The sequence below is a fragment of the Glossina fuscipes genome, unplaced genomic scaffold (assembly GCF_014805625.2).
Source record: "Glossina fuscipes isolate IAEA_lab_2018 unplaced genomic scaffold, Yale_Gfus_2 144, whole genome shotgun sequence".
Classification (NCBI taxonomy): domain Eukaryota; kingdom Metazoa; phylum Arthropoda; class Insecta; order Diptera; family Glossinidae; genus Glossina; species Glossina fuscipes.
Window position 1 is genome coordinate 392,445 of NW_023998487.1, and position 14,782 is coordinate 407,226.

Sequence of the window (14,782 nt, forward strand, 5' to 3'; positions counted from 1 at the left end):
TGTTCTATTCTGTGCTGCGAAGATCATTGAAAACATGCAATATAACTGAATTTCTCAGACCACTTACACTACTTTTTTTCTTTGTTATACTATACAGCGCTCATAGGATAGGGTACGTTAAATGAGTGCGGTCGTATGTAACACGCGGAAGGGCTTAAGATACGCCCACCTTTTATTGTACTTATAGTTTTCAGAAATTGATTCTAAATCGATCTAAGTTTGTCTAGTCATGTGTTCTTCTGTCCGCCTGTCTACCTGTCCGTCTGACCCTTGGCCGAGTAAATTTGTGTTCAAGCTATAGGTCGTAATTTTTGAGATACTTTAATGAAACCTGACGTGCTTTGTCTAAATAATTTGGTTCGCCTGGGGCAATTTTTGAACCCTCTCTCATATAACCGGGCCTACCGAAGTTGAATCTTTATACAGTAAAGGGATACCATTTTCAGTATATCATTGTGAAAATTAGTTCATAGTAGTAAATTGACGTGGAAGTCAACCTTACGGTCTAGGTAGGTATGTAGGCTTTTATGAAAAATATGTGTTTACATGAAAATAGTGTATAACTTTTGATTTGTTATTACCAAAACGAGTGAATATTAGGCGAAGTAGGGTATTTAAAAGTCGGCCTTTCCTTCTGTAATGTTCTTACTTGTTTTCACCTTGATGTTTTCAATATGCCATTGACAAAGCGTAAGCTAAAATAAGAGATTTTATCAAACGTGCCATATTGTCATGGGATTGTTTCCCAATATGTTTTTTTTTAACACAGAATGGTTTCACTTCATTTCTTTTACGGGGAGCTTAAGAAATTGCTTACTTTTGGAACTGTTTTGGAAGACATTTGGCTTTTCTTCTTGAAAACGTTTCTTTTGATCGAATTATGAAATGAAGTTGAGATGATGATTGAATATGCCTTTCATTAATTTTTAACCAAAGATATCAAGAAGAGCAGTAAACGAAAATTACGTATTATATGAGAAGCTGACGATTCTGATGAAAGATGGGATTCTATATGTTCGTACAAACATAATACATGCTTACCATGTAGGGTATAAGTACATACACGTTTATGAACAGGATGTAGTACTTACCAAGACACCTGCTTCCCTTTCCTCACTTCTTCTTGACCGTTAGCGTGTTACACGAATAGTCCTTTTTGCATAATATTCTAACTGGGGAAGAGAAGTGAATCTGTTTTGAGGATCCCAGGCTTAAAATTTATGGGTAAATCCAGACGTACCATTCACATCGACTGCCAGGCTAAATCGTTTTGAAAGTAAGACGATATTTTATATTTGGGGGACTAAAATAGTGTTGTCGTTTATTAAACATCAATTAATTAATTTGAATCGTTACTAAAAAAGTTACCCAAATACCCGGAAAAGCATTTATTTGTTTATGCACATCTGCGTTGGAGGCAGTCAAATGGGAAGCGGTAGGTTATGTGGCTTACTTAGCAAACTCGAACCCTTACCACTTACATCGACAGGGCATGCGGTTACGGAAGAGCGCTACACTTTTCCCGAAAATTTACAAAAATAGCTTGATGAGTGTTTTGCTTCAAAAGAACAACAGCTCTTTTGGCTTGGCGTCTGCAAACTGTCGGACAGGTGACAACGTATAACTAGTGATAACCAAGTAACAGAAAGAAGTAGAGCGTCTTTAGGTAAAATTTAGAAAACTAGATATTAAAGTGAAACGTGGAAATTTGTCCTTATTTTAATAATAGGCGACGTGTCTATTATAGCTATACATACCTATTTATAGCTATCTACTCCGTTTTGCAATTATTCCTCTCTTCTTTATGATCAAATCATTGCCAACGAAAAATTTTGGCGAGAAGATGAAACGTATACTAATCACTTTATAAAATTACTTTAAGGCAAATAGGCAGAAGAACGATCAATTAAACCGATGTTTAGACTAACGATGGCTTTTCCCAGAAGCCTTTTAAATTTTTAGAATTTATATTGTTTGCTTCGTTTTTTAAAAAGTAAAAATCTATATTTGCCAAATAATGTTAAGAGAGTTACGAAGTTTTTCTATTGGCCCAATGATTTGTGAATAAAGTACTTTTTCTGAGATTAAAGATCTGAAAAGTCCTGCGAGGTAGGAATTTGCTTATTTTCGTAAATGGTATTGTTTTATGTGTATTTTGTTACAAAAATTATATAAAAACCATTACATTTTTTAGGGTGTTGAATCTTAAACAGTAAAAGAAACCTATAGCATACTTCTCCAATACATTCTTAATTCACGTAAGGCTTTTAGAGAGCAACGGGATAACTCCCTAAACTGTACCCTGTCCCTTGCTAGACCGTTTGCCTTAGAGTCTAACCTCTCAGTCTCACTGTTCAGTTCTTTTATTCTCACTGACCTCCTGCTCTAAACGGCTTAGTTCCCTAAGCAAATGTTTACGGATTCCCAGAAACTTACAACTATTTAGCCTAACGGCTACAGCAGAGAAAGAAAATATAGGTTTTTGGCATTTGCTCTTTGCTTTACGGTCGAATTGAACAAATAATTCCTACAATCTGGCAACTCATCAAGAACATGTGTACATGGAAAAAGTGTATATATGAAGAAGCAAACATTTACAAATAGAGAATAATAAGGCATGTACGTGCATTCAAGATAACATATTAATATATATATTCGTATACTTAATACAATATAAGGTTGAATAATAAGAAAATTACTGTGAAAAAGGATGAAAACCGCAGTGTGTGAGCAAAATGATCTTGTGACTTTGATGCTCAGAAAGATTTATTGAAAAACACTCGCCTGAAATGGAGGAATTACAAAATGCATTTAAACGTTTTGTTCAGACTACATCTACATAGCATGTTGTGAGTTCACACTAATTTGTTCTATAAAATTCTATAGAAATCAATGAATAACGAGTTGATTGTTGGGTGAAGAAGAAATTTACCGTTAGCATTCATGTGTACATAGTGTAAACGCTCAGGCCAATCGTTATAAGTGAATCATTTAACAAAAATATGCAACAAACAATTTTCTCTTTCATTGTTTAAACTATAGTAATTGCTCAATGGCGGGTCGATTGGATAGGAAAGAAAATATCAAACATTAGAAAAAGTCTGACATTCTCAGTAAAAATTAGAAGCGATAAGTTTGTCTGTCAGCGGGTGTAACAGAAAGTGAGAGCCAATTTTTTCGCGAGTAACGAAAGTCTCAAAGTGACATTTTGAATTCAACACAAACTATAATACATAAAACAACGCCTATGTAGATATGGCCTTTAAAAGAGGCTCGTTTGTCACATCCAGTTTAATAAGTAGACTAAAAGTATTTTTGTGTGTAGTATTTTTAATTTACAATGATTTTCACATCTGCCAAAAATATTCAACGTTTACAGCATGATGGTGTAAAGTAAGTAATTTGTATGTGGTTTGTAGAGTGCGAACATTTCTGGCTGGAAATGACCCGAAAAAAGAATATAATAAATACTGTATGTTTAAATAGTTAGTGATATAAATGAAAAGAAAATGTTGATTTTGATGATCTCTTAAGGCTTTCGAATGTTTACACTTGTAAGAAATATATACAAACTACGAAGGTAGTACCAGAAGCATTTAACGGAAGTTTTCTTTTTTAACATATCTTGGTGTCAACTCCACGCCCCCCCACAAAGATTGATCAAATCTTATTTGCTTCTTTATATTAAGAAATGAGCCCGTTAAGTAAGCCAGACATCTCTCCCTATTGAGCCATTGAAAGACGTCTTCATAAAATAAAATTTTTCGATGCCAAAAATAAATTTCATCGATCAAACTGGTCTCGCTAATCGCATGATCTACGCATATCCCTCAAAACATGTAACTATGCCGGCAGTTTGGATTATCTTGGCCGTCTTTAAACCCGACCGTTTTCTTTCGGCTCCCTGTTTTAAATCTGGTTTCATTTTAAGTGTGAAGTAATCCATGTTTCATCTATGACTACTTATCGAGGAGTAATGTTGGCTTCATTGCTGTAAAACATCGCGCAACATTCGATAGAAAAGTACTCATGTGTAGGCTTTTGTCCCGTTTTGTCTGCTCACATGTAAATTTCCATTTGATTACAAATGCGCCGACGTTTTAAAATACTAACCATGTCTTTCAGATCACGCACTTCTTCGCAATGGTTCCCTAATACCATTTTTGGATTTTCTTTACCATTTCTTGGGCGGTTATCTCATTTGCCGACCATAACTGGGTTCGATCTCTTGGCACCCGATAGTCTAATTTAGGTCGGCTTGGATGTTAATTCGACCTAGTCCTTTTAAATGAGAAGATACAATTGTTTTTGTATTCATAAATTCACTGAAGACGTTCGCTTGTGAGTAGTTAATAATGTAGCATTTTCAAAATTGAACCTTTAGAAAATTGGTTTTTTCGAACAACTGGTAATATCAACAGATCAGTTGTTCTTCTTCTGGCAGTACTCTCGAGTGTACAAATATTTACGTACTTTAAGCTTTTATTAGAATCTGGCGAAATGTTGCAAAACAAAACTTTTGACAACATATTTAAACTACTAAGGCACACAAAAAGAAGAAAAATTTTCTCTGGTGGCGGAAAAAAAAGGGGATGTTAAATGAATTCAGTGGGAAAAAAATATAAATAAAATAAAGGAGATCTACTTCGTATAAAAGGTAATAAAGATACATTAAATGAATAGGCTAAATAAAAGAAATGTGCTTAGATTCTATCTCTACAACGAAACTAAAAAATTAAAGAAATGAAGATTTGTTCTAAACCTAAAAACAAAGAAAAAACAATGTGATAAAAATTTTATTTTTATACAGATTTCTTAAAAACAATCGCAAAAAAAGTTAAACAATTTTTTTATATTGGACGATCATGATTGATTGTCACTGGAGTGGATTAAAAAAAGTGTATTAAGTTGTGAAAACAAATAATTTCGAAGTTTATATAAGAAATTTTATGAACAGCCAAAGAAAGCTCGATTTCGATAAATTACAATGGCTAGAAGTAACTACAATAATAATGACAGAATAATATACTATCAATATTAATGGATTTAAATTAAATTTTAATTGAAAATTTTAAATAAAAGATATACAAAAAAAAAGTTTGACTTTTACATCAAATGCACAAAACATACATGCGAAATATATATGCGAAATGCAAGAATCATTTTCATATAATATAAGTTCTTGAGAAAGGTAATATTTATGCCCATGATTGTAAGAATGAAGAAAAATAAAAATCAAAAAATCGAGTCTTAAGAAATAATACAAGAAATTAGGCGAAATGTGTTTTTATTAAACGGACTTTTTTTATTAGGTTTTATTGTAATCTAAAAACTGTGTTCTAATAAAGAAAATTGTAAAAGTTGTGTGAAACGAAAGCCAACAGCCTTCTCACATTATTCGCGGTTCTTCAGCGTTTATATGATTTTAGTATGACAGGGTGAAAAACTTGTCCATTATGCATCATATTGAAACACCTGTTACTGCAGGTGTTAAGTTATCAAAGATCGTTGACATCTTAAATTTGCTTCGTAGATGTCAATTATCTGCACTAATTTAGTTTTTTTTTATGTTTGTACAGCTGCCTTTATTTAGGTGGCCTACACGCGAAGGATATTAGAAAATATTTTGCATTATAGATAGTTAATCGTAAAAATATACTAAGATGTATTGAAAAGGGTTTTGGGACCTAACTTCGCCGGCTCCCAACTCAATTCTTGATAGGCTTAAGGGAGACCGAAGGCATGGTGGGCTGACATAAGTTCGGGGACCAGATGATCGTTCGGTTAATTAAATAAATGTGGTGTTCTTTCGTGTAATTAAATTAGTGGCAAGCAAGTGCAATGTGAGTGAGCAAAACTATAGGAACCCTTTCACATCTCACGAAGTAGGTACGGCACGTAGGCACGACTTATAAGCCTCCATTCCTCTTCCAGTGGCATTGCAAGGTTGCCCTTAACTTCATTTAAATAACAGCTCCAGCGACAAGAGGATATAGATCTACTACTACATTGGATTAACTAAAGGCGGTGTAGGGTGGTTCCACAGAGTTGCGCCCAACTGCACCACTACATAAAAGAAAGTGTGACACATATGCACAGCGTTGTTCCAAATGGTATGCTCTGAGTTTTTGAGAGACGATTGCCTTACTGAAATAAGTTGCGTTTAGAACAATATTTCCCGATAAGTTTTATATTTAGGGGGTCTTTTAAAGCTGTGCAAAAATTACTTTACATTAAAGTATATACACGGGATCTAAACGGCTTGTATTTGTTCAAAATCAAATTACAACCATCACTTAGGTCTGGGAACTTCTAGGTTCGTGCCGTTGTTTGGCTTTAGGATTCTAAAAAATTTGCTGTGTTTCATAATATCACATTGAACTGGGCAAGCGCCAGAAGGCTTCAAAAAATTTATGCGCTTTCGCAAAGCCAGCTCATACTAACGGTTTACCCGTTTCCCGTTTTTGACATCAAGCTAAGGAATTAAGCATTAACATAAATATGGGTTTGAAATCTTTGTATAAAAATAGAAGGAGTATAAAGCGGGATATTTTGGTATCGCACGAATTAGCAGTAAAAATTTAAGAGAGGGATTTTCTGTCTGGGAACTATCTATAAAAATTCTTATACGACAATAATGCACGTAGTGGGGTTTTGGTGGAATTGGAAGAGAATCTGTTCTAGGCTGACCCAATTTGGTCAGACGATTGTTTCCACACTTGCTGTCAGCAACGAAACCTAACAATTGCGACCAAATGTCCAGAATCCTTCATTGGGCAAGACGCCGTCTTCCACTGAGATAATGGCAAATAAGACATGCATCTTTAACGGCTCGGTAACGCCCCTTGCCGCGTATGACTTGCTCAGAATATATACTATAGTAATCTATTATACATATTAAACTTTCATATTTCGGAAATAGTGATAAACATATATGTCTACTCTCACTGCTTTACCGCTTAGCCCCACAGCACAGCAATCATGCGATCGGATTATGAACACTTTTCTGAATTTTTAAAATTTCACGTAAGGATTAATAATAAAGACACATTAAAAAAAGGAAGAAAATAAAGAAGATTAACAAAACAGCGTCCCCTCCGTTGAACAATGGTCCAACAAGGTATTGGTTCTGTTATATTCATCCATGTAATTCTTCATTTCACTAATTATTAAAAATGTTTATTTTCATATTGTTAATATGATTAATTAATTTCCTTCTTCTTGCTGTTTACAGCATATATTAAACGAAGCTAGCAAAAGCCTAACATGTCACCTATTTTCAACCAACAATCCATGCGCAGCAATAAAAAATTTCATTTATTTTTAGCCTAGCTTTAATATTGTTAAGTCTTCGAGTATTAATTTGCTTTATTGTATAATAGAAAACAATAAGCAACGTAGCGTGTAAGTTATCTTAAAATATTTCCTAATTATAATTTTGTATAATATGATGTAAGATTTTATGTATTATGATAAATTTGGCCTATATGAACAAAATCTCAAGAGAAGCAAAATTGCTTTTAAAAAATTGAACAAGTGAAAGCACTATAGTGTGGCAGCGCGCCCCACAAAAAATTCTATACCACTATGCTGATACTCGGATAACCGCTTTTCAAAATGAGGTGTTATATGAAAGTTGCTCGAAAAAGTTTCCCGATCCGAACCATTTTCAAGACGGGTCAGTACTTACATATTAACGCCACCGTGGCAAAATATTATTGTTATTATAATTTTATTATATTGTTATTATTATTGTTATATTATTATGATATTTAGAAGCCGAAAAAACCTTTCTTAAAAATTTTAAAGGGTTTTTATTGGTTTTTTAATGGAATTTTTCCCGAGGTGGCGTTAATACGTAAATACCGACGGGTCATATTTGGACCAAAACACGTCAGTGTGTCATATTTCCTTAAAATATCTCAAAAATTTGCGTCCTATGAATTGACTACAGGAAACCAAGAGGAAAAGACGGACAGACAACCATGCATCGATTCAGAAATTAATCCAGCGGCAAAACAAAAGGCGAGTCTATCTCAAGTACATCTGGGTGTTGTATACAACCGCACAAACTTAATACAAAGTTGTGGCGCAAGTGCTGTAGGGTATAAAGAAAATCCTAATTGAAAATTTTATTATCATTAAATCTGAATGTATTGCTGACAGTTGTGTTATTATCATTTGTTTGCTTAGAATTTGAATATTAAGTACCTCTGTCCGTGGACATCAATTTTTTCGTTAAATTTTATTCCATAACATCTTTAAAATAACAAAATAAGCGAATTATTTAGAGGAAAATTTGAACATGTGTTGAGGAAAATTCGTGATTTCTGTGTACGATTTGCAACAAAGTAAATCTTATATCTACATATATACGTAAATACATCTAAATGAATATCTAACGTGTACATAAATATCGAATATTTCACACAATATTGCCAGTTATATAGTTAAACACGAAGCTTCGGCAAGAACATTTGCATGTATTTGCTTGCGCAAGAGTTTGCGCTTGCATGAGCCCAAGAAATTTATGCACCTATTTAACAAGTAGCTTTGGCATCAAATTAAGTAATTTTATCTCTTGTATAAAATTCTTTAAGCGTAAGTGTGTATGTTGGAAACAGTAACTCTCGCAACAACATATTGCATACGAAAGCCTAGCTTGCATACCAAATCAATATCATTGCCGTTCTGGCCATATTCATATCATATAGATGATGTATACGTATACGTATACGTATTGGTTAAATACAGATATATACACATATACATGAGTATAAAATTTTTAAAGCAGCCTAGAAATTTTTCTAAAAGCTAGTCTAGAAGAAAAAAGTAACAAAAGTTTTCTGTTCTACTAAGAGCATCGATGTTCTCTTATAGAAGGAACTTTTCACATTATTGTTAGATGTTTGCAAAAATTTTGACCGGTGGCATCTGCAGGTAAAACTGATACAGAAATGGAAAATGCCCGTGTGTTTGCAATGGTTGAATTCGATGATTTTGACCTTCCTCTACATAAAATAACAATTTGCCATTTAATATTATTAATTTATTTAGCGTTTGCCCACGCTAATCAAGGAGCGGTCAAAATTTTTTTTCTTCCAAATCCATTATTTTTTTCTTAATAGTACCTTTTAATAAGTAAAAAGAGACGGATGAATATTACCCCATTCAATTTTTTATGACAATAAATGGCGTCCCAAAGATTGTAATAGGGGTGGGTATCCGAAATTCGGCCACAGCCGAATATAACTTTCTTGCTTGTTTACTTTGTTTTTTTAATTCAATGCGGCTATTGTTTGACAGCAATGTGTAAATAAGTAAATAATTATAAACATTGCGATAATTTGAAAATCAACAGAATTAAAAGCACGTCTGCTATGATTCTTTCTATTCAATTCCTTTATAATGTAAGCAATTTATAATACAGGCAATACAAGATACGCTGATCAGAGTAAGTACAATTTCAACGGATTAAACCGAGTAAAGAAAGATTCATATCTCCACAAAGTATGGGTATATGAACAAAAATGATGATAAATTACAAGTAAAATATTTGTACTAAATTTAGACTTGCAAGCAAAGTTAATCCAATCACTTAACTAACAAGAAGAAAAAGAACATGTACAAGAACCAACTATTCTTTCCTTACCAGTATGTGAAAAAGGAGAATGAGACAAATCCACATAATAACAAATGTAGGTATTTTGAAAAAAACGAAATCACGCGAGTCAGAGATACGCCCTCAGACGAATTACATTGAATTGAATAGTCTTATTAAGAACGTAAGTTAAGCAAAGCCGACTTCACATAATTGCTTGAACCGTCCATCGAAAATAAATAAGAAAAGTCGTTAATTTATTTGCAAAGAGCACGGAAAGGGGAAAAAAGTTCTTGAGTGAAATTCCTTAAAACCTTTAAAGGAATATTAAAATCAAGTTACCAATCAAAAATGCTGACGAAGTATCTGCTTGAATAAATTTCAGTTAAAGCCCTAATCCAAGAGCAAAATTTCTGCGTTGAAGAGTTGGTAAATGGATCGAAAGTAAACGCTCTTCATAGGGAGCTAATGTTCTATTACTAGTCCAACGTAGTCCTCTCAAGTCAAACAAGAGAAATTGTTTCTTGATTCCGTCAAATATATCAATGTAACAATTGTAACTGGGGGACCAAATGGCAGAATCATATTGAATTAACGGCCTTACCAGAACCGTGTAGGGACATTTCGTAATATAAGGGCCATCAAAGTCCTTTGGCCACCTTTTAATGGAACCAATTATGGATCTCTTTGCATACAATCGATTTCACAAGGAGACTGAATGTCAGTTTCCTATCGAAAACGACTCCAAGATCATTAAATGACGACACAGACTCCAAAGGCTCACCATCTAATTTATACTCCAAATTGATATTGATAGTGGACGTTTTGATGAACACTTACACATTTTATATTCAACGACATGGCATTTCCACAACGAAAATAAATCCAATGGACGGAAACTTTCGAAGTTTGGTGAGGAGAGAAAAATCTTAACATCGTCAGTCTATATGAATACTCTCGAATATTGAATTGTGTTAGGCAAATTATTTATAAATAAGAGAAGAACAACGGACGTAGATGGACCCGTGCGCAATTCCAGATTTCATCATTATATGTTTAGACCGGTACGATGTAATTAAAAAAAAAAACTCTTTGAATACAATCCATAAGATAAGAACGAAGCCAATTGACAAGGCTGCGGCTAAAACCAATTTTATTTAACTTAAAAATTAGCCAGCACGAAATAGAATTACGAGAAAACAATTTTCCCCGGACGACAGTTTATTTCCTTTTGCCGTATCTGGCCACCATTGCTGTTGCCAACCTTTTGCCTCCCATACGAAGACGGCCGCCCCTGTTCTGTCGTCCTGTGCAATTGTTCACCAAGTGACTTCTGGTTAGCTTGAACTAGAATGCATGGACTGCTTTTACCTCATTTAACTTGCCTTCACCTTGGGCGATCCTTATTTAAGACGTGTCCTAAACCGCATATATATCGCTTTTCAAAACATAATTAAGTTTAGTTCTATTTAGCAAAGGTACTCTTCTAGATATACACCTCTGGTTTTCCAACCTTAAAAAGAAGAGGATTTTCAGCGCTTGTCATCTCCCGAGCACAAATAAAACTTGAACGTCGGTAGCAAGCTTGCTAATGTGAAAAATGAATGTCTTTCTTTTCAGTTCCTTCGATCCGAACTTGTTTGTCGCCTCAACTGCGATGACAATGTTTTTGTTTTCTGTTGTTTTTGGTAATGCTTATAAGCTTTCCATTAATTCCTTTAATGAAGGATTTTAAACTTTATTTCGATTTTAATTCAGTTATGTAAATCTTTTTGTGATTATTGCCTGGCAAGTTCAATTTACCAGAATCTCCTAAATTAATTGTTAGATATATAATTAAATTAAAATTTTTAATAATAAATGCATTTTTAAACAATATACAAGCACATACATAAGGTAAAAAAATGTATAATACTGTTACGGATATCCCAAATCTAGTTGATTCCAGCTAAGGCATTTTCTAAAATAATAAATTCCTTAAAGAGAAAAGAATTCAAATGTACATTTGCGAGGCGTCATGCAGCTGCAGACCGATGAAAACGGTTATCAACAAAAGCAGTTTAACGAATTAAGAATCAAGTCATAAAATTAGGTGCTAGTAATATGATGGGAAAAATGTATGTAAATAGAATATTTGTGAAAGAGAGTAGAGTAGAAAAAGAATATTCGAGTTAAGCAGTCGAAAGTATTGCCAAAAATAATTTGTAAATAATCCCACATTTAAAGAAATATAATTGTAAATAAGAGAACTTTGAAGTGTATTTCTCTTAAATGAAATATCCGCGATCCAGTGATATGGACTGTATCTTATAAAAGCGAATTTCATAACAATACTTTTACTCATTGTTTTATTATACCCAGAATATATTCATTTCGTTATGAGTCTTGTTGCAAACAGAAATAAGCGACGGAGGCGTTATATACATTTACAACAACGCAGTAGCTTTGAATAAAGTTCAATAAAGTCGCATTATCGTGGCGGGTGGCTTACATGGACATCTATGGAAATCATAGTGACATTGAAATAGACTGATTGAAATAAGATCTATGGCATGTTTTGCCGATTATTTGGAACTACTTATCATCCAAGTCGAAGTTATCCAATTTGTACCACAAAAATCAGTGATCAATTTTCCATAGCGTTCTTCATTGATGGTAGTAGTAACTTTATTTTCAAATGTATAAAAATTAGTCTCTGTGCGAAGGCACAAACGGCGAGTGCATTTCCTTTACAGCAAATACGTAATTATCTGTATTTATGAAGCCGTTTAAATAAACAGGCGCTTCATTCAACATTATGAGGTCAGGAAAGTGCGAGGGTTGACAAAGTCGAAGTTTGTCAAAAATGAAAAAGAATATTCTTGGTGATCAATATCTATATGTATATCTACATATACACGTGTATTCAGAAGAATAAGATTCCGAGTTATCCTAATTGAGAAAATTGCTGTAATATGTGTAGATGAGTTGATGGATATGCAAAAGTCACTTTAAACCACCTATGGCTTGCTTATTACTATATATGTATTATACACTTATATGTATTTGTTTATTTTCAATCGCATAGTATTTTCTTTACATTAACTTCCATTTCACATAAACGTATGTGTATGGCTCGTATTAACAGCAAGTTCTTTTCAGGCAAATGGGCGTTTAGGTGTTGGAAATGGAAAAAGGTACAGATAAATTTTTTTCTATTTGTTATACAATCTTTCATTCAATTCGAAAAAAAGAAAAACAAATTATTGTTATGTAATTTGTCTTTTTCCAAGATACAGTCCGTATCACTGGATCGCGGATATTTTGTTCAAGGGAAATACACTTCAAAGTTCTTTGATTTACAATTATATTCCTTAACATTAGGATCATTTATTTACAATTATGTTCTTTAAATGTTGGATTATTCACAATTTATTTTGGCCGTACTCTCAACTTCTATGTTCTTGCCGGAGTATTTTCCCTTTCACAAATATTCTATTTATATACATTTTTACAAGCATGTTACTATACCTAAACTTATGGTTTTATTTCTAATCGTTTTCAATGGCCTACAGCTGCATGGCGCGCCAGCGAAAGCGCATTTGGTCTTTCCTTCTTTAGGAAATTTATTATTAGGGAAAATTACTTAGCTGCAATTAAGTGGGTTCGAGATTTTCGAAACATTATTATCGGCTGTAGCCAAGTCTTTTTTATACCACCATCTACTCCACCTACATAAATACAAAAATTTAAATTTCGATAGCTTGTCATATTGGGGAGATTGCATCGGTTTTCGATACAATTCACGAGACCGCCCAAATCAATAACAGAAACATTTCCTTAAATATCCATTAATTGAACATCGAATATTTGTTGCAATGCCTATACACCAGAAGAGATATGCGTTTCGTTGGCATCTTCCTATAAGATATTTAGTCGTCAAGTAGTGAGAAGAACTATGTCTAACAGTTAATCTACATGTCGGCACTGATTTGCTTTTTTATCATGATCAAAGACCATGACTAGAAGATACTTCTCTCGAAATATTGGCACGGCATAGACTGTTACCTTTATCGGCACTTTTATGATATTTCTTCTTTTGAAATTTGTACCTTCCTTAAATTGCAGTCTATCCTGACACGAAGAAGTAATGAGCGCGGATTGAAGAGAACATGAAGGTTTGGACAAATGAAAAGACCAAAAAATAAATGAATTTGCTTTTGCGTATGTCATCTGTTTGTCCTTTTTAATTAAACAAAAAATATTTGGAAAAAAAATATATCAAAGTGAGACATTTACGCTTTCAAGGCGTTTTGTTGACTTTCATTTATGTGAAGAGAGACAAATACTTCTGGCAATGCAAACATTAACATGCTTAAATTTGGCGCAAATACTCCCTGATCGATTAAGTAGCCAAAGTTAAAAGATGAAACTACTTTGAAAAAACAACGATAGGTTTTCCATATTTTTGTCTGTAATATTCGATTCGACATGTATACATTTTCGAAGACCTGCACCGATTTTCATTATAGAAAAGTAAAAAATGAAGTTTTTTCCATATATTATTTTTCACAAAAACTTTTATATAGGTTGGGTAGAAAATACACCCTACGCAATCGAAATTCAGGAAAGCTCTTTGCCAAATTACTGTTACGAACCGTTTTCGTTAGGAAATTTTCAAAGTTATGACTTTTAACTACCCTGGACTTCTGGCAGAAACGATAATTTAAAAAACTTTTCCATCCAATGAAAATTTTGTATATCAATCCAAAAACTTTTGAAAATTTTCAGATAACGACTTCTCGCATAACATAATAATGGAAGTGATCAAAGATGTGGTCCAATCTAATTCGTTGTCGATAGGCTCTATGCTTGTGACAAAATTCTCTAGTAAAACGCAACGTGAAAAATAATACAATTTTTTGGAAATTTTTGTTAACAAATGCAATTTTTATTCCCATCTCTGAACGACGAAGGGTTTATTCATCTTGTCAAAACGTTTGAAACGCCCAGAAAAAAGCATCAGAAACCCCATCCACAATGTATATATTTTTGGTCAGCATTAAACTCTGAATCGACTAAGCATGTTCGTCTGTCCATTGGAACATGGGAAATCCTTGTACACAGGTTGGTATTGACAATGGGCCAAATCGGTCGAAAGGCTTGCCCACAGCACAACGTACTTGAGAACAACCCTGTTTT